Below are 20,707 nucleotides of genomic sequence, written 5' to 3' on the forward strand. Positions count from 1 at the left end.
TTCAGTAGTAGGCCCTAAGTCTTTAAGTCCTCTCTGTTTGTGGGTTCTCTTGGGAAAGTCTCTGGAAGCACACAGGTGTTTTATCCTTAGTATAGTCCAGTTGTCAATTTCAGTTTCATCTGTGTGTGTGCCCTTCCCTATTGCAGTCAGGCCTATGTATTCCCTAAGTCAAGGTTCCTAGATGTGTCCCTATGCCTTCATTTGATGGTCCTGATGGTTTAGGGTTTTACTTCTAGGTCTGTGATCCACCTTGAGTTTGTTCTTGTGCATGGGGTGAGGTAGAGGTCTTGTTTCATTTTTCTACAGGTGGATATCCATTATTTCCAGCACCACTTTTTAAAGAGGGCATCCACCTCCCACTTGATACTTATCTTCCCACTAGTTTTACTCTGCCCTGATTTTTATTATCTCTTTTCTTTTGCTATTGGGGGGCTTGTTCTGTTGACTCTGTTTTATGGTAGCATTATCAGTCATAAGTCTCACTTTTTAATATATGCCTTAATCATTATCAAACTTCATCTGATAACTGCATTTTGTTTTTTTGTTTTTTTCAATAACTGCTTTTGCTGTATCCCAGAGGCTTTGTTACATTGTATTCCCATTCTCATTAGCTTCTAGAAACTTCCTAATTTCCTCTCTAATCTGGACCAGTACCTATTTGTGTCGCAGAAGATCATTATTCATATTCTAGTTGCTTGCCTTGGTCATCCATTTGTTCATCTCTAGCTTTATGGAATGGTGGTTTAAGAGGGACGGCTGATACTATGGCACGACTTGTGTGCCAGCATGTGGTCTATTTTTGAAAATGAGCCATTTGCACTATTTTGTATTTGGATGTCTATCAGGTCCAGTTGCCCCATTGTAGTGTTTAGCTCTGTGTCCTCCAGGCTGAGCGTCCTTTAAAGTTATCTGTCTTTCTCTGAGAGCGGTGTATTAAAGTCACCTACTATGATTGTTGAGTTTGATTTCTTTTTTCATCTTTTGAAGTTTGATGAATTTTGTGGGTCACTGTCTACTGATTCTTTCAGTATTATATAGTTCCCATCCTTGTCTCTTGTTATGGTTTGCACCTTGAGGTCAATTTTGTCCGAGAATAGGATTGCAACCCCTGTTTTTTTAAAGTTGCTGTTTGCCCGATATTTATTCTGCCAGCCTTTTATTCTCAGTCTGTTTTTTTCCCTGGGAGTTTACATGTATCTCTTGCAGACAACAGATTAATGGATTATGTTTTCTGAACCAGTCTGCCAACCTTTGACTTTTAATGGGCGAGTTAAGGCCATTGACATTCAGAGTTATTGCCACCATCTGTGGATTCATTGCTATCATCTTGAACCTTTTGTGTTGGGTGTTTTCAAAGCTCCCTTCAAACAGTGTGCTGTGTTTATTTTGGAGACTTCAGTCTTGCCATCTTTTCCCTCTGAGGCCATGTTATCTTGGTAGTTGTTTTCAGCATGTTGACTTCTGGATGGAGTTGCACTATATGGCGGTCTCATACTTGTGCTTGTTGGATGTTGGCCTTCTGACCACAGTGAGTCAGCAAGGATTTTCTGACAGATTGGGTGTTTTATGGTGGATTCTTTGAGTTTTTCCTTGTCTGAGAAGACTTTCCTCACTGTCCCGACCCGCAGGAACTTCAACGCGGACCCTGGAGGGTGGAGTGGGAATTGAGGGGACAAGAGACACAGAAATGGAGACATGACAGTAGCCTGATCAAGTCTCATTTATTGAGTAAAAAGCTACAGCTTATATGGGGAAGAAAGGAGGGAGCAGGATGCAGGTGCTTATCTAAAGAACATCACACCATGTTTGCTTAAGCTTTACAGGCTGGGTTCTTTCTGGGAATGCTGACCACAAAACAGAATCGTACAGACATATAGGGACTTCTTTATCTATGTCAGGCAAGCTAAGTATGTCAAACACGTAGGCTGGGGTAGAAGAATATCCAGAGCTCAGGCTAATAAATTCCAAGTAATGGCCAGGCTTCATGGCTCCAGACACCTCACCATGTATCTTAATAGTTTGGCAGTGTAGAGGGTTCTCAGGATGACATTTTTTTCTTTCAGCTTTTGGAAGATAGTACTCCACTTTCTCCTCTTCATGGTATCTGCTGATGGGTATGACCATATTCTTACATGAACACCATTGTATGTGACCATCTTTCTCTTGCTTAAATTTTTCTCTTTCCTTGAAGTTGGATAATGTGCTCTGGTGAGTTCATCCTGGGGTTTAGTATAATTGGTGTCCACTCTGCTTCCTGTATGAGTTTCTGATTCTCATTCATTAAGGTGGGGAAGTTGGCTTCCAAAAATTCCCTCAATACTTTAGCTGTTGGCTTCTTCGTTTTGTCTTGTTCTGGTAGACCGATTATTCAAATATTGCACCTCTTTATAGCATCTGTCATGTTCTCAGGTTTTCTCCTGCCTCTTTGATCATCTTGTTTGACTTTCTCATTTGTTGAAGTCTGCCTGATTGTCCTCTAGATGCTTGGAACGATTCTCTGCTTCTTCTAGTCTGTTGGTAAAGTCTGTGATCTTGTATTTTGCTTCTGTTATGTCATTCATTACTTCTTGTATTTCCCTTTGGTGTGAGACTTCATCCCCTCTAATGTGGACTTCATTTCTTCTATTGTTTTGTCCTTATTCTGTGTTACTTCCTTCATATCCTGTATTACTCAAAGCAGCATTCTCAAGATTTCTTTTTATGGCAGATCAGCGTCTGTTTCTTCTATGAGCATAGTTTTGTTTAGGACTGTTGTGTTTGGGTTTTTTCATTTTCTTGTTGCAGGTATTGAGGTACTTTGCTGTCTGCGTGTCGTTTTGGAAGAATTCGGCTCCATATTCCCAGGAGACTGTGGGGCCCTGAGCTCTTTTTCTGTTAGAGTGGTAAGAGTGGTTTTGGGGACTACCTGTGGACTACTATGGTAAAGTGTAGGCGAGGTGCTGCAGCGACTCAGTGGCTGGTGGGTGTGGGGGCCCTTGAATGGTGGACTGAGGCTGATGACTGTATGTATGCCACTGGACTAGGTTGGGACAGGCTTTCAGCATGGGCACGGGACTGGTCTGGCCACTATTTTCAGTCTTTTAAAGACTCTATGGAGCTGCAAATAGGTAGAGCCAGTTTTTGACTTTGGTTGTGGCTTTCAGCAGCAGTTGGCTTTTCCTGTTTTATTATGTTAAAATCCAGGCAGTGTGCCTTAGAGTTTGCTTGTCTTGTTATGTTAATTCTATGCTAATAGACCAGGTTTCTGGTGGCTTGCATTCAAAGTTATACAAAGGAATATAGCCTGAGATTGAAAGTTGTTTTTTTTTTAAAAAATAGTGGGCTGGTAGGGTGCCCTGGTATTGGTGCTGTACCACACTGTCCCCCAGGGGAGTAGAACCAGATTAGCCTAGTGGGTTTGGGGTTGACTGAATCTGAATTATACCCTGGCTGCATTCCTGTATCTCCCCCAGCTCTCTCCAGCATAGCTCTACAGGCTTCACAGGGGATCTGTGTTGTGTCACCGGTAAATATCTCAGGAGCTCTTCAATTGCTGAAAACTATCTATCATTACCCACGCTGACAGGTGTGGGACTAGGAGAGGGGTATGATGCATTATTGATGTCAATCCATTCCTGGCTGGGAGTGGTGATGCAAAACCCAAGGCAGGAGTGGGGAGGATAGCAGAGAGGGAAAGTCTGGCATGAGGTCTCATGGCTAGTTCTCAGAGCCTCTTTGAGATCCTGGGATTATGGTTACCTTTAAACAGCAGCCTGGGGATATTACTGCATGCTGTAGGTCTTGGGCGCAGGAAGAAGTGGCAGACACTGTACCACTAGACTTGGCAAGGGATTAGCAGAGCCTGTGGGCCAACACAGTGAACTTAGAGAGTTTCAGCGAGTTCTCAAATTGCTCCATGGGTGAAAATTGCAGGGGGGGAGGTCTGAACCAGACCCTAGTACACTGAATCTATTTTTAGCACCCAGTATCCCAATATTGGCTTCCTTACCTCTTAATTTTCTGCTCTAACAACAGGAGCACCAGGCGGGTGATTCTACCTGGATGCTATCTTGACTTCTCAGTCACTATTATTTTAATGTATTTATCTATTCCTTTTATTTTACCAATCCATCTGTTGAGGAGCATTTAGGTTATTTTCTATTTTTGGACATTGTGAATAGTACAGGAATAACATCGGTGAACAAGTCTATTAAGTCTCTGCTTTCAAGTTTGGGGGTATATACCTAGGAGGGGGATTGCTGAGTCATATGGAGTTCAATTTTTTAATTTTTTGAACAATCACCACACTGTTTTCCACAATGACTGTACCATGTTGCACTCACACTACTAATGGGTAAAGATTCCATTTTCCCGATATCCTTGCCAACATGCATTGTTCATTATTGTATTTTAAAATCTTAGTCATCCTCAAAACAAAGCAAACAAACATTTCCACTGAGTCATTTCCAACTCATTAGCCACCCCAGTGGGAGTGAAATGGTGTCTCATGGTTTTAATTTTGCTTTTGTCTGATGGCTAATGATGCTAAGTATCTTTGTAAGTTCAGAGGCCATATTTTCTTTTGTGAACTATCCATTCAGGTCCTTTGCCCATCGTGATTGGGTTATTTGACTTTTTGTTGTTCACTTAACAACGTCAAAGTTTATTAGATTTTTCTAGATTTATAGTTTCTTATATTCTCCCATTCAATTGAATGGATTTTTATTTTTGTAAAGTCATTTGATAAACAACAGTTTAAAACTTTAATGAAGTACCGTTGATTTTATTTTGTCTTTTACCACTAGTGCTTTTGTTTTGTTGTTGAAAGTTAAGCTTGACAGCATTTCCCCAGCTTTTCCTGAATTCCATGAGGGACTTGATGTGGACACCCATTAAGGGAACTGGCTTTTACCTCTAATTCACTAGTAGCCCTAGAACTTAAGTCTTCATAGCCAAAGACAGCTGATTCATGGAGTTCAGATACAGCAAAAACAAAGCCAATATTATAAACAAGGTGTGTTACTCTGGGTAGACTAGAGAAACAAATCCATAGAAATTCATATGTGTATAAGAGAGAGTTTTATATAAAGGGTAATTGTACATTAAGAAAACATCCCAACCTAGTCCAGTTCCAAGCCCATATAGACATATTTATAATACCAATTTATAAAGTCCTCTTCAGATTCACAAAACACATGTAATTATGCCAAATTCAGTATGATCGCAGGCCAGTGGGTAGAAAGTCTTTGAATCCAGCGGCCTTGAAAGCATCTCAGAGCTGGCAGGGGTCTCCATGTTGCTTCTCCAGTTTCTAGGGCCACAGGTCTATCAGTGTAGTGCCATGTGTCTTGTGAGTAGAGTGTCTCCAAGGGAGTGAGCAGAGAGAGTGTCTGTCCCACTTCCAAGGAGGAAAAACATGAATTGCCAGAATTCTCAGGAGAAGGCCATGCCCACACAGAGGCCCCATTGGCTATAACCCATTTGACAGACTAGACTCTACCCCTTCACTCTTGATCAGCTCAAGTCCCAATTTGACACTAGATTACGAACTACCATACAAGGTTTATGCACTTGCTCATGTAAGAAGACTTGATTTTATCCCTTCTCTCTCCTGTTTTTGGTGAGTAGGTGGTATAAGATGTCAACTTTATACCTTGGCAAATCTTCCCTTCAATTTCAATTTCTGTCCTCAGAGGGTTACCAATATTCCATTTTTCCATGAAAGTCAGACTATACTCAAACTGTTTATATTTGGTCTCTCAGGCCCTAGTAACTATACTGGTGACTGTGTTAGATGAAAGGAAGCCTGATGATCTGGTTATAAGTTGGGCTGCTAACCACAGAGTCAGTAGTTTGAAATTACCAGCTGCTCCATGAGAGAAACGTGAGGATTTCAACTTCCGTAAAAAAAAAAAAAAAAATGTAGTCTCAGCAATCTACAGAAACAGGGTACCCAGTCCTGTAGAGGTACTATGAGCTGAAATCATCTCAATGGCAATGAGTTTTGTTTTGTTTTTGTGGAATTAGGTGAATCAGATGCCGAGAACTCCTCACCACTGTAACCCCTTGTTTTCACATCCAGCTTCACCAACCTGAAACCAAATCCTTTGTTGAAAATATCTCGGGCAGCTTTGCCAAGGTCCGGATACAATGAGGAATACGTATTGGCAGGGTGTACCTCTGCTGCTTTAGAGATCATGGTGAGACAGCAGGAAGGGGTGATCTGGTGGTCTCCTGAGCAAGGTCACTGGCTCACATTCAAGCTGCAGCTGCCACAGCTAGAGGGAAAAGTGAACCACATTTCTTTATAAGACTTTACTTTGTTGTCTGGAGCTTCCCTTTGGAATGTTCTGTTCAGCTCCTTTACTTCAACATTTCTTCCATCGGCTTTAGCTGCTCTACTTTCAAGAATCTCTTCTGACATCCACTTTGATTTTTTTTTCTTTTTAATGACCTTTTGCTTTCTTCATGTATGATCTTCTTGTCCCCAGGTCATCTGTTATTAGTGTTCTGTCCTATAGCGTCTCTTATGAGTTGGAATGAGCTGGATGGCTGTGAGTGCCAGTAGATAACACCCTTAATCAGGCCACCACCCTAATAGCTATGAAGGGAGTTTCCCTGGGGTGTGGCCTTATCACTTTTTATCTTAAATAAATAAGAGTAGAAAGAAGCAAGCAGAGGGGGACCATTTATCACCAAAGGAGAAAATCTGGGAGCAGAGCATACCCTTTGGAACTGGGATCCCTATGCTGAGAAGCTTCTAGACTAAGGGGGAAGACTAATGATAAGAATCTTCTCCCAGATTTGACACAGAGAGTAAACCTTCCCCTAAATGGTGCCCTAAATTTAGCTTCTGTCCCCTAAACTGTGAGAAAATAAATGTCTCAGTGTTAAAGCCATTAACTTGTGCTATTTTTGTTACAGTAGCACTAAGACTGAATTTGGTACAGAAGAGTGGGATGCTGTTCTAATATATATATATAGAATGTGGAAAAGGTTTTGGAGTTTGACAATGGGTAAAGGCTGGAAGAGTTTTAAACTGCCTAATAGTAAAAGCTTAGATTGCCTTATAAAGTCTGTTGGTGGAATTATGGCAAGTAGGTAATTCTGGTGAGGGCTCAGAATAAAGTGAATTAAGTTGGACCATTGGAGGCTGGGCAAAAGTGAGGAATAGCACTTGAAGAATTAATTGACCCATACAAGATGGCACAGGAGCCCACCCACCAACATGAGAGCTGAGGGCTTTCAGGCAGGAGGCTTCCTGGTTGAGTAGAGGTGCTTCTAGGCACTTATCTATAGAGCTAAAGACCTGAGCAGGACAGTGACCAAGGACCCTTGAAGAGACAAGGAGCATGGGGAGCACAGTTGTTTTGATCTCAAAGGGTCGGGCTGTGGCCTCTGGGGCTTCAGAGGTTGGAACCACCATGGCCTGTTGGGTTTGGAAGAGTGAACCTTCAATCCCCTATGTTTCAGAGATTCAGATCTTTACCAACTCAGCTCCAGAGGGTGGAGTTACTTTTCAGGAATGGGGCAAGATTTGCTTCCCAAAGCTGAGGGTTGCCATGTCTAAGGGGCAGGAGGATGAGGTCCGCTGGCTTCAAGACAGGGTCAACACAAAATTCCACTAGGTCAGTGGTTCTCAACCTTCCTAATGCCGTGGCTCTTTAATATAGTTCCTCATTTTGTGGTGACCTTCCAACCATAAAATTATTTCGTTGCTGCTTCATAATGGTCATTTTGCTACAGTTATGAATCAGGTGACCTTTGTGAAAGAGTCATTCGACTCTCAAAGGGATCGCGACCGACCAGGTTGAGAACCACTGCACTAGGAAAACGAGGTTACCCTAAGTTGAGGGAGCAGAGTTGCCATCCCAGTGGTCCTGGAAGACGGAGCCTAAAGCCTAAGTCTGGGGCACCTCCACCCAGAAGGCAGAGAGCACTGCTGCCTGTGGTATAGCGAATTCCTTGATCCAGCCCACCAAACTCACACCAAACCACTTATTATTCCTGATAGGTTTGGGTAAGAGAAGATGCTGATAGGATTATATTATTTAATTGTGAGTGATTATTAGCAGGACTAATTGTGATTGTAAACACTTTCTGGGACTTTAGTCCTTTTTCAGGTCAGGAAGAGCTCAGAGGGACCGCCCTGAAGGCCTCGGGCACGCTTCGTGAGTACAAGGTGGGGTCTGCTGCCCGCCCACCCCAAGTGCTGGACACCGCCACTCTAGTGCATGCGCATCTTCACCCCCAACTGCATCTTCGCCAAGTCCAGCTTCTGGTACTTGGTGTCACAGCTGAAGAAGATTAAGAAGCCTTCTGGGAGATTGCGCACTGTGGGCAGGTGTTCAAGACGTCCCCTCTGCAGAAGAAGAACTTTGGCATCTGGGCCCACAGCACGTACCGGGAGTCCATTGACCTGACCACCACGGGTGCCCACTCCATTCAGGTCCTGAAGGTGGGAGAGATCATGGCCAGCAAGTGCCGCCTGCAGCGTTGTAGCAGTTCCCTGTGCGTGGCTGGGGCTTGGGGAGGTGGTCCTCTAGAACGGGGCAGGAAGGGGGACCCCGAAACTGCAGTCCTGTGGGGGGCACACCCTGGTGACCTTAGCAGAAGTTCCAGGCCCCTGCCTGGCCACTTACCTTGCACGCTGCTCTCTCAGGACTCCAAGATCAAGTTCAAACTGCCCCACGCATCCTGCTGCGCCAGCACAAGCCGGGTCACCACTAAGCAGCCCAACACCTTCCTCTAGGGCACCCTTTAATATAGTTCCTCATATCGTGGTGACCCCCGTAACCATAAAATTATTTTTGTTGCTACTTCATAACTGTAATTTTGCTACTGTTCTGAATCGTCATGTAAATATCTGATATGCAGGATGTATTTTCAATGTTAGAAATTGAACATAATGAAAGCATAGTGATGAATCACAAAAACAATATGAAATTCTATAGTGTGAAATATGTATTTCTAATGACAAATAAGTGAAATTTTGTCTTAAAGCATGGTGTAGCATGGGTAACAGTCTTCCCGCCGGGTACTCGTCTGTGGTTATATCTGCATGTGGGCGACCCGCCTGGAGATGGATAGAGGAGCAGTTCCTAAGACCATTGGAAATTTGTGTTTTCTGATGGTCTTAGGCAACCCCTGTGAAAGGGTCGTTCGACCCCCAAAGAGGCCGCATCCCAAAAGTTGAGAGCCACTACTTTACATGGTATATGCCATCATTCACCCAGGGTTCCCAGTAGTCATGTGTTTTATAGAATCTGAGTTCAATGCTAGGCTTGCTCTACTGTATTAAATGTTTCTTTTTCATATGCTGAAACGAAAGTATCCCTTTCCAGGGGACTCAATAGGACATTGAAAAATTTCAATATACTTAACTAGGTTGGTGTGACATTGCTAGCTATTTTTTTATGAATGAATTCCAAAGGTTAACAAAATTGAAAGTTTGGACTTAAATTCTGGCTTTTTAATTTTAAGAAAACCTACAGAAGACACTCAGGATCAATAGCAGCAACCACAACAACAAAAACCCCTAAAACTCAGGGTAAGTGTAGCATTTTGCTAAGATTCTAAGGCTCTCTAGACTCTAGACTCATGGAGTTCTCAACCTGTGGGTCACGACCCCTTTGGGGGTTGAACAACCCTTTCACAGGGCTGGCCCAATTCATAACAGTAGCAAAATTCAGTTATGAAGTAACAACGAAAATAGTGTTATGGTTGGGGGTTCACCACCACATGAGGAACTGTATTAAAGGGCTGCAGCATTAAGCAGGTTGAGAACCAATGCTCTAGGATAGCCATTCAGTATTATCATAAACGCTCAAGTCTTCTGTTTTGTCACCCATCTTAGACTTGGTTCTCTATAGGAGCAAAAACAGTGAAATATATATACACAAAAATGACAGGTGTACACACACACAGATTTTAATGAAATAGTACATGCAGGTACTGGTCAGGCTCAAATTTGTGGGTCAGGCATCAGGCTGGAAGTTTCTCCTGTCTTAAGTAAGTTCAGGGCTGATGAACCCCAGACCAGCTGGTCAGATGTAAAGGGCAATGGGAGCTGGGAAATCTGAAAAACTGTAGGTAAAATGATAGGTTCATATATCCCTGTCAGAGTACGATGACCCAGTATGAAGAATCAGATACAAAACTGAGAGAGAATAAGCCTTTTTCAGAATATCTGTATATATTGGCTCGGCCATAGTTCTCAGTGTATCAGATATTATAAACTCCATTTTGTGATCTTCTGTGAGCAATCAGTTGAAAGGGAGTTTCACACACACGCACACACAACACACACATCTCCCAGTCAATCAGTTGAAAGGGGGTTACACCCAACACAGTACACACATACACTGAGCTACATGTCCCAAAGGATTCACTGCCTTCCTGAGAGCAGACGATCTTAGTTGCAACCAGGAAATCCTGAGTCTTTGTATAGCGCTGCATTAGCCAAATCATGCTTCCTGAGTTTAGTTGCTAGCAGTAAGCACCAAGTGAGTCTTTTTTGGTCTGGCCAGCCTTAACTCACCAACACAACTTCTCATTGTGGTCTGGAAACCTCAGACCTAGGACCTCCGCTCCTTCAATGGCTACTTCTCTTGAACCACAGCAGTGAGCTCAAAGAGGCACTAAGAGCCAGCAGGGTAGAAAGTAAGGTGTTGTGAATTCCCAAGCTTGCACTGGCATGCTGACAAGGAGAAGGAAATCAGCCCCAAACTTGTGGGCAACAGATGAGAACGTAGGGGTGTCTTGTGGGCTGCACTTCAGAAAGAAGCACTTCAGTGTTGACAATGAATGTCTAGTTACTCCAGAGGAGCCCAAAGGAGGGCATTTGTGAAAGTTGGACTATTGAGCTTGTCCCTTTTACCTACGAGTATTTCCTTCAGCAGTTAGAAAAGCAAAACAAAGCAGCAGAACTAGTGTTTCTGGTCCATTAGCTCTGTGACAACCGTATCTATTTTCAGCTTTGATTGTGTATTTTGTTGTTGTCCTCATAAAACAAACATTTTCAATTTAAGTCAATTCCTGTTAAGTATATCAGAGTATTTCACAAATGTATTCTTTGGAACACCAAACTGCATTGAAAAGTCCAGTCTTTCCTTCATCAGAACAAAAGTTCAAAAGGTTCTATGAGGAATTTACTTACAGCCATTTGCTCTCTCATCAGATTTCACACATTTTACTATGTTATTATGTAAGGGAACTTAGTCAAAGTATTGTAAAACTTCCTCTTTTCTGTCTGACAAAGAAATTGTAAACATAGCTGTAAAAGGGGAAGCCTAGCTTTAGCTGGCATTTAAATGTATTGGCAAAGTGCAAAACACTGCCACCCTAAGGCCTCCCACTAGTCCAGGTGCATTTTGCTGTACTCAAGCCCCTGTTAGGATTGCTGTTTCATAAAATAGAGGGGTTTTAAAAATATGCCATTTTGTAAGGCAGTTTTCTGAATTCTCCAGTAATGTTTGTCATATATGCAAAAGTAAACACAATTTGGTGGTGTGCAGTGGCGGAGAGTCCTACATGTGTCACACTCATGCGTAGAAACCGTTCGTTCCACTCAGACTGATAAGGCTGTATCAGATCTGCTTGATCATGCAGGTTAAGTTTCCCCCTTTATTTCCAGTCATGTTTTAATAGATAGATGAAAAAGCAACAACAATTCAGGACCTATAGAGATCTTTTGAACCCAAAATGATTTTTATTTCTTTTATCATTTTTAAAATGTTCGTGAAGGTGGGGCTCTTGACTTGATTCACTCATTGAAACTCCTAGTAGTTGGTGGCCAAGAAAAGCTAGCTACTACAAAACTATGGAATATCATTCCAAAATGATAGATATTTAACTCTCTCACTGGGCATTTGATGTAAAGGCCAATTGTCATTTTTAGGAGCATCATTAACAAAAAAGGAAATTACATCGTTGCCACTCTTCTTTTAATTAGGCATAACACTTCATTAGAAGTTATGTATTCACAGAGTTACCTCCAACTGTACCAGTCTATAATGATCTGTTTATTCTTTCATGTGACCATTCTGAGTTGCTACCTATTAAGCACAGGGAGGTACTTATTAAAGGCCTTTTAACAGAATGAATACTAGTCAAAAGAGCATTCCTTTACAACCTCAGCCTCCACTACTGCCACTCCCCATACTCTCCATTACATCCAACGAAGGACCATGGTCATCTAAGTGGTTTGTGTTTAAGTGGGTGACACCAACAGCTCTCCAACACTTCATGTCAGTTCTGTTTCTCCTTTCCAGACCCCTGGGGAGCTTTTTCATGACGCTGCCATCTACCTGACTAAATCTGTTTACTGTCCTGCTACCTCCGTTTATAGTCCTTTTTCTTCAGACCCAGTTTTCACCTATCAGCCTGGTCCCTCTGAGAGGTGAAGGAAGCTTCAGATTTTTGGCCTCCTCTGAGCAGGAGGGACTTTAGATAGTTTGGTCTCAGTGGTAAAGGTGACATGACTGACCCTCGTTTAGCAAGCTGGTTCCTGGTGTGACCTTTTCACTACTTCCCTCAACATTCAACTAAGAGGAAGTACCCCAGAAAGGCAGAGGCATAGGTTTGAACCACAAAGGCATGTGAGTCGAGTTGGTACTTAGTTGGTGCTTTGAATAAATATTTGTTGTTTTGCTGGGTGACGGTAGTGATGCTCTGGGCTGCCTGTACTTTTATACCTTTTGACAAATCTGAACTTCTCTTGAGGGAAACCCTGGCACAATTTCCTTCCCAGTTGCTTCATGAGGCACTTACGATTTGGCAAGAAGCCACAAAACCCTGTCTAACAAATTTAAGCAATGTTTATGTTATGAGCTCTGTCGTCCATAATGGGAGGAAGCAAGTTGCTGACTAATGGTCCCCACGTCAGACTTCCTGCCATCAACCTTGTGCACATATGGGGACCACAGATGGATGACTTGGGCTTTCTGTCTCATCATCACTGGCACTCATCACCCAGTAACAGGAAGGTGACTAGTGAGGCTGTATGGTTACTTTTACATTCACTTAATGGTACCTTAGTCCCTCAATCCCTAAATTAGAAATCTGGTTGTCATCTTAGGCTCCTGTTCTCCTCCACACCTCACAACTTACTTGTTTACCAAATCCTAAAGATTTCACTTCCTCCGTACATGCAAATCCAGTACCTCTGGGCACTGTCTTCGGGTCTTCATTCAGCATCTTCTCATACATCATCAGAACGATTGAAATGAAAACCAACTGTCTCCTAGTCCCTGACCTCTTCACCTCTATCCTGTTATCTTCAGACGGAGTAAAAAGTCGAAATTACTAATCTGATCAGGTTTTGTGAAGACCTCACTCCTTTTTTCTTAAAATTGCTCAATAACACCATGCTGCCTATAGATTAAACTTCAAATACCTTAGCCTGGCAAACCAGTCTTCGCCTCACTGTCACATTCCTGCACGCCCTTCATTCCTGCTCTGTCCATCGAATCCCAATTTCCTGGTCAGCTCACACTCTTTCTCCTCCAGTGCTTTTCTCTGCTATCCTCTCATTCTGGAATGGTCACCTTCACAAATTAACTCACCCTTACCTTTTCTTTACATTTTCTTATTCATGAAGTTTTAAAAATTAATCATTTTATTGGGGGCTCTTCCAAGTCTCATAACAATCCATCATTCAATAATATTAAGCACACTTGTACATATGTTGCCATCAACATTTCCAAAACATTTCTTTCTACTTGAGCCCTTGGTATCAGCTCTTTTTTTCCCTTCCCTCCCCCACTTTCCCACCCTCCTGAATCCTCGATCAATTATATATTATTATTGTTATTTCGTGTCTTACAGTGTCCATTGTCTCCCTTTCCATGAATATTTTACTGAGGTTTTCCCATGTGCCAAGCACTGTTTTGGGTGTTGAGCACCAGCAAATAAGTCTTCTTGACTTGTAGCATTTGCAAACCATTGGTTTTGATGGTAGTGGTGGGAGAGGGAACAAATAAGTAAATTACATGACTCACTGCCATCAAATGGATACTGATGCATAGTGACCTTATAGAACAGGGTAGAACTGCCCCTGTGGGTTTCTGAGACTGTAATTCTTTGCAGGAGTAGAAAGCTTCCTCTTTCTGAGGAAGCTTCAGAAAGTTTGTAGAAGAATTCCATTTAATTTCCTTTGTCTATAAACTTTTTGGGTGGACAAGGAATCCTGGTGGCATAGTGGTCACACCTTGGGCAGTGATCTGCACGGTCAGCAGTTCGAAACCAGGTGCTCCATGGGAGAAAGATGGTTCTTTCTATTCCTGCAGAGTTATTGTCTCAGAAACTCATAGTTCTACCCCATCCTGTAGGGTGGCTATGAGTCAATATTGACTCAAGGACAGTGAGTTTCTCCCTATAACAGACTAGAAGGGACAAAGTGTCATGAGAAAAAGTAAGCCGAGATCAAGAATGGGGACTGGAAGGGGGGGGGTGGGTTCGTTTTAGAGTGCTGTTCAGAGAAGGCCTCACCGAGAAGGTGACATTGAAGAATCACTTACAGGAAGTAAGAAGTAAACATGTGAGTGTTGGCCAAAAGAACATCACGTTGTACCCAGATGCAGGGATGGACCCAGTGTGAAAAGAGCTGGAAGGAGATGAGTGGCGTCTGGGAGAGTTAACAAGGAGAGGAGTAAAGAACTGAGAAAGGCAAGGGGAGATCTTGCCGACCCTTGCACACTGTTCTAAGTAAGATGAGCAATTGATGGAGGGTTTGAGCAAGAAGTTACAGATTCAAAGATTCGCTGTGGCCCCCTGGTGGTGTAGTGAGTGGTTACCGGCTGAGCGGAGATCTGCATGGTTGTCAGTTGAAACCAGGAGCAGCTCTGCTGGAGAGAGACTGGGTTTTCTACTCCCATAAACAGAGTTGTGGAAACAAACAGGGAGTCACTATGAGTCACCATTGACTTGATGGCAGAGAGTTTGAGACTAGATTGTAGGCAGACCAGGGTAGACGCAGGAGACCTGTTAGGAGGCGTCCGCCAAACTCTGTAACTATGATGGTGGCGTGGGCCAACTCATGGTAGTCGTGGAGGTGGTGTGACATGGGCGAATTCTGCACCCAGCTGTAAAGTTAGGCCTGACAAGATTTGGTAATGGATTGGCTGTGAGACGAAAGGGGATGACAAGGATGACTTCAAGGTTTTTGTCTGAACAGCCCTATGGATTTAGTTGCCTTGAACTGAGATCAGAAAGACTGGCTCACAGATCCCCTGTCATCTAGTCACTGCTGCCTGTTTTGGCTTTCAGAGGCTTTGTAAATCTGTACAGGTGCATACAGGCTCATGTTTCTCTCGTGGAAGGAATGGCTGGTGGATTTGAGCCAATGCCCTTGAGGTTAGCATCCACTCACCTGATCGTGAGACCATTATTTCTTAAGAAGATTCATAGGAGTAGGTTAGAAGAAGAGGAATTTTGGTTTAGATTTATAAAATTTGAGATATCCTGAGAGTCAACTTGCGTATCTTCTGAAAGCCTCATAATTCTCAGAGTGGCTGGTGGTTTGAACTACTTTGTGGCTCAACATGAATCCCCGATACCACCATGGCTCCTTACATCATGTAGTCTAAGCCCTTTATATTGCTCCTTTTCTAATTTTTCTGTTATTCTAAGACTTTACATCTCCTCATAAATTTTACTATAAGCTTGTTTGTTGGGATTTTTATTAGAATTCTGGTGAGTATAAATAATATTTTGGGAAGGCTTGTGTTAGACTGGGTTGACTAGAGGAACAAATTCAGTGATACTAATATGTTTAAGAAAGAGCTATAATACAAGAAGCTTTATATATCATGAAAGCATCCCAGCCCAGTTCAACTCAAGTCCCTAAGTCACATACTCATCCATAAGTCCTTCTTCAGATTCTCACAATCACAAGCCGTGATCCAAAATGCAGGAAGATCACAGGCTGGTGGGTGCAGTCTTGTGGATCCAGTGGTGATGGATGCATCACAGGGCTCTGACCACCATCAGGGTCAGCCCGCAGGAACGTGAAAGCAGAGAGGGAGAGAGAGGTTCCCAGGGCCCTCTTTATGAGAAGGTCATGCCCACAAGGAAGCACCATCAGTCTGTGACCTGACTAACATTCCTACAAATCAAGTAGACACAAAACTATGCAACTACCACAGCTTGATACCCTAATGTCGAGTCTTCTGATCTGTGAATAAGAATATATGTCCTATTTAAATACTTTTTAGTTTCTTTCAGCAGTGTTTTGTGTAAAGATATCCATATGTATATTTTGTTAGATTTAGTCAGTGGTTGGCTGGTACATTAACTCTGCAAGCAGGAAAAAGAAAAAGCCCTCATATGTACCATTTGGCATCTTCTGTAGCATGAGTGCATCACGGTCACTTTCAAGCTATCAATGTGATGTCTGTAAACACTGAGAAGTGAAGGCCTTTTTCTAGGAGAGAGAACTAAAAAACGAGGCAAAGAATGGGAGACAGAGAATGCTGAGCAAGCTGAGGGAGCAGCAATTGCAAAGGTCCTGGGGCAATTAAACAGCTTAGTGTAGTTGACGAGCTGAAAGAAGACCAGTTGGTACAAACAGACATGAGTGGGAGTAGAGCACAGATTGGGGTGGGGTGTGGGATGAAACAGGCAGGAGATATCTCAAGCAGACATTTAAAGCCTTGGTTTCCAGTTTGCATTTTATGCAAAGAGCATTGATAGGATTTGACTGGATCACTTTGTTCTGAAGGGAATGGATTGGAGAAAAGATGAGCTTGGGAGGCTGCTGCTGTGGAAGAGTTATGTGAGAGGTTTGGGGAAGATATGAAGGGATATGACCCCAAAAGAAAAACACTAGATTTCCTCTAATCAGATCAAGTTGGACCACAAGCACAAGAGACTTAGCAAGTTGGGCCACCATGGACTTTGCCCTCATTAGGAGTCACATGGCACCAGCTGTTGAGGACGATTTGAACAAATCAGAGCCCCCATATATTGCTGGTAGAAATGCAAGGTGGTACAACTGCTCCGGACAAAAGTCCAGCAGCTCCTGAAATGATTAAACATAAAGTTACCATATGGCCCAGCCCTTCCATGTTTGGGTATATGTCCAAGAGAAATTAAAATACATGTACACACAAAACCCTTTATGTGGATATTTATAGCAACGTTATTAATAAGAGCTAAATAGTGAACACAATCCAAGCCCATCACTGATGAATCAGAAATAGAATGTGGACTATCCTGCCACACAATGGAATGGCATGATACATGCTACCACATGGGAACCTTGAAACAGTTTCTAAGTGCAAGGACTATGACCAGTCCTATGACTAGTCTCAAAAGACTACGTATTGTGTGACTCTATTTACTATGTACACTCGTGTATAAGCCTAGTTTTCCAGAACATTAAAAAAATCATTTTATTGGGGCTCATACAACTCTTATCACATCCACACATACATCAATTGTGTAAAGCACACTTATACATTCGTTGCCCTCATCATTCTTAAAACTCACTTTCTGCTTGGGTTCCTGGAATCAGCTCCTCATTTTCCTTTTCCCCTCCCCTTCTCTCCCCATTCCCCCCTCCCTCATGAACCCTTGATAATTTATCAATTATTATTTTATCTTATCTTACACTGCCCGGCATCTCCCTTCACCCACTTTTCTGTTGCCCATCCTCCAGAGAGGAGGTTGTATGTAGATCCTTGTGATCGGTTCCCTGCTTTTTAGCCCCCCTTCCCTCCCAGTATCGCCACTCTTACCGCTGGTCCTGAGGGGTTCATCTGCCCTGGATTCCCTGTGTTTCCAGTTCCCATCTGTACCGCTGTGCATCCTCCGGTAGACCAGGTTTGCAAGGTAGAATTGGGACCATGATAGTTGTGGGGAGGAAGCGTTTAAAAACTAGAGGAAGGTTGTGAGTTTCGTTATTGCTACACTGAACCCTGAGTGACTCATCTTCTCTCCACTACCCCTCTGCAAGGGATGTCCAGTTGTCTATAGTTGGGCATTGGATCCCCATCACACGCTCCCCTCATTCATGATGATATGATTTCCCCCCACTCCCTCCCACCTTTGGTGTTGAAACCTGGTCCCCTTGGCCCTTCATGATCACACATGTTGGTGTGCTGCTTCCATGTGGGCTTTGTTGCTTCTGAGCTAGATGGCCGCTTATTTACTTTCAAGCCTTTAAGACCCCAGATGCTATATCTCTCAATAGCCAGGCACTATCAGTCTTCTTCACCACCTTTACTTATGCATACATTGGTCTTCAGTGTTTATGTGGGGAAGGTGATCACACAATGATGGTTTTTGTTCTTTGGTGTCTGTTACCTGATCCCTTCAATACCTCATGATCACACAGGCTTGTGTGCTTCTTCTCTGTGGGCTTGTTGCTTCCGAGCTAGATGGCTGCTTGTTTATCTTCAAGCCTCTAAGACCCCAGATGCTATATCTTTTGATAGTCAGGCACTATCATCTTTCTTCACCACGTTTGCTTATGCACATGTTTGTCTTCAGTGATCATGTTGGGAAGGTGGGTATCATGGAATGACCGTTTAGCTGAGCAAGGTGCTCTTGTATTAAGGGAATGCACGCAAGGAGGCCCAATGTCCACCTGCTACCCTACTACTAAACTTACAAATATATGCACATAGGTCTATTTCCCCCACAATCATAAATATATTTACATATGTACATGTCTGTATTTAGGCTTCTATGTATGCTCTTTGCCTCCTGCTCCTTTCCTCTATTTCCCTATGCTTTCCTCCCGTCCCACTACCATGTTCAGCCTTCATTCTGGTTTCAGTGATTCCTCTCAGTTACCTTACCCTTGCTCACTCCCTACCAGTCCTCCCATCCCCTCCCTCCACTGGTTTTGAACCACTCATTGTTCCCTTGTCCCTGGATTGACCAACACCTCCTCCCTTCCCCTACCTCCCACGCTCTCATGTCCCTCCAGGACCGTTGGTTCCGTTATTTTCTTCTCACATTGTTTGTCCAGCCTATCTTATCTAGGTGGACCTGCAGATATAATAATATGTGCATAAAATTGCAGATGGCTTTGACAACACCAAAGTGGCACATAATAACATGGTGCTGATGGCAACAATACCGACAAGCTCACGAACAAAAAAGCCTCTGACATACAAAATTTAAAAGAAGAGAAAAAAAGAAAACAACAAAAACAAAACAACAAAAAAAAACCCCAGAAGAAACCAAAAAAAAAAAAAAAAGCCTGTTAATAGTTTGAGGTCTGTTTGTTGACCTTTAGGAGTGTTTTACAGACGAGTCTGATGGGGTGCCACGTCCTGACCCCAAAGTCCACCTTTATACTCCCTTGGAACCTCCTTGCTCTGCTTCCCCTGCCGCTCCATTGCACGCTCCCAGTGTTTTGCCTCAGTGTGCTGAGGTCAGCTCAGACACACATCCTACACTGTGTCTCCAGTGCTGTCCCATGTAGGGCCATGGGTCGGTGCAGGGTGTCGCATCTCGCAGTGGGGCCGGCCATATGGTCCTCTCTGTACATTGGGCCTCCGAGCCGGGCTATCGTCCTCTGGGCTTGGTGGGCCCAGATGTCCAGCACATTTTTAATACAGTTTTTATGGTAAAATTATGTGTCTCAGCTGATATTCGGGTCGGCTTATACTTGAGTATATATGGTATATGATATGTACAGAATAGGCAGACCTATAGAGACAACATATGTTAGTGGTTGTTTAGGGCTGAGGGGGCTAGGGGTGAGGGGGGGCTAGGGGTGAAGGGGGGCTAGGAGGCTAGGGGCTAAACAGTTTTTTTTAAATTCAAATACTCTAAAATTGACTCTGGCGTTAATCACATACAACTGTGAATATAATGAAACTATTGAATTGTATACTTCAAGTGGATTGATTATATGATATATGAATTATGTCTCAATAAAGCTGTTTTATAAAAGGTAGATCTAGTTGGGGTTCCAGATAGTACTAAAAAATAAAATCAATATATTTATTTAAATAGTCCCTTTGGATCTGGTCTATGCAGAATGACTAACAATTAACAGGACATTTGTTTTTCCTTTCTCTAGGGAGAAGAACATTATTTCCTCTGAAGAGCAAATGGCTTTTCTGAATCTCAGAGTCAAGATTCCAACTTTTTATGTCAGCCAGATGGACAAAAGCATGAAATTGGCCTGGCCAAGGTAAAATTTGTTCCGAACACAAGAGCTACACTGCAGCTCAAAAGATGGGCTGGCACCCGACTTCCTCTGACTCACAGAGCTCTCGTGGGGGCCCCGGGAGAACTGCGCTCCACATGAGGTTCCGTGGATGATTTTTCAGAAGGACATGGCTAACCTTTACTGAGCTGCCTCTGGATAGACTCGAGCCTCAACCTTGGGACTAGCAGCTGAGTGCATTAACTGACCGCAGCCCTCAATGACTCCCTGGTGCGGTGGCTGTTAGGTACCATCAAGTCAGTTGGAGCTTGCAGCCACCCTGTGAAGCAGAACAGTTTGTTACCTGGTCCTATGCCATCCTACCAATATTCAGCCTGTTTGAATCCATTGTTGTGGCCACTGTATCAATACAGTTTCATTGAGAGTCTTCCTTGTTTTTCTGTTGACACTCTTCTGGACTCTGTGAAGAGGGACATGTCATCAGGACTGGAGAGATTCAAACACAACCTGCCGTGAGAGAACTTGACACACTGCCGAACATCAACCACAACCTTCAGAAAGGAGCCCTGGTGGCGTAGTGGGTTACACAAGGTCAGTAGT

At 43.1% G+C, this 20,707-nt stretch overlaps 1 long non-coding RNA gene across 4 annotated transcripts in view; it reads left to right on the top strand.

Moving 5' to 3' along the window:
* Nucleotides 1-20,707, top strand: part of LOC142425950 (uncharacterized) — a 74,858-nt gene that overhangs the window by 8,860 nt on the left and 45,291 nt on the right. For 3 of the 4 annotated variants that reach the window (XR_012779712.1, XR_012779710.1, XR_012779709.1), the window contains exons 2-3: nucleotides 8,092-8,437; nucleotides 20,018-20,131. This is a non-coding gene — a long non-coding RNA (uncharacterized LOC142425950). Of the gene's footprint in view, nucleotides 1-8,091; nucleotides 8,438-9,462; nucleotides 9,530-20,017; nucleotides 20,132-20,707 lie in introns of all 4 variants that reach the window. The other variant, XR_012779711.1, reaches the window with a different exon arrangement.

This window comes from Tenrec ecaudatus, chromosome 1 (assembly GCF_050624435.1).
Source record: "Tenrec ecaudatus isolate mTenEca1 chromosome 1, mTenEca1.hap1, whole genome shotgun sequence".
In the NCBI taxonomy this organism is placed as follows: Eukaryota; Metazoa; Chordata; class Mammalia; order Afrosoricida; family Tenrecidae; genus Tenrec; species Tenrec ecaudatus.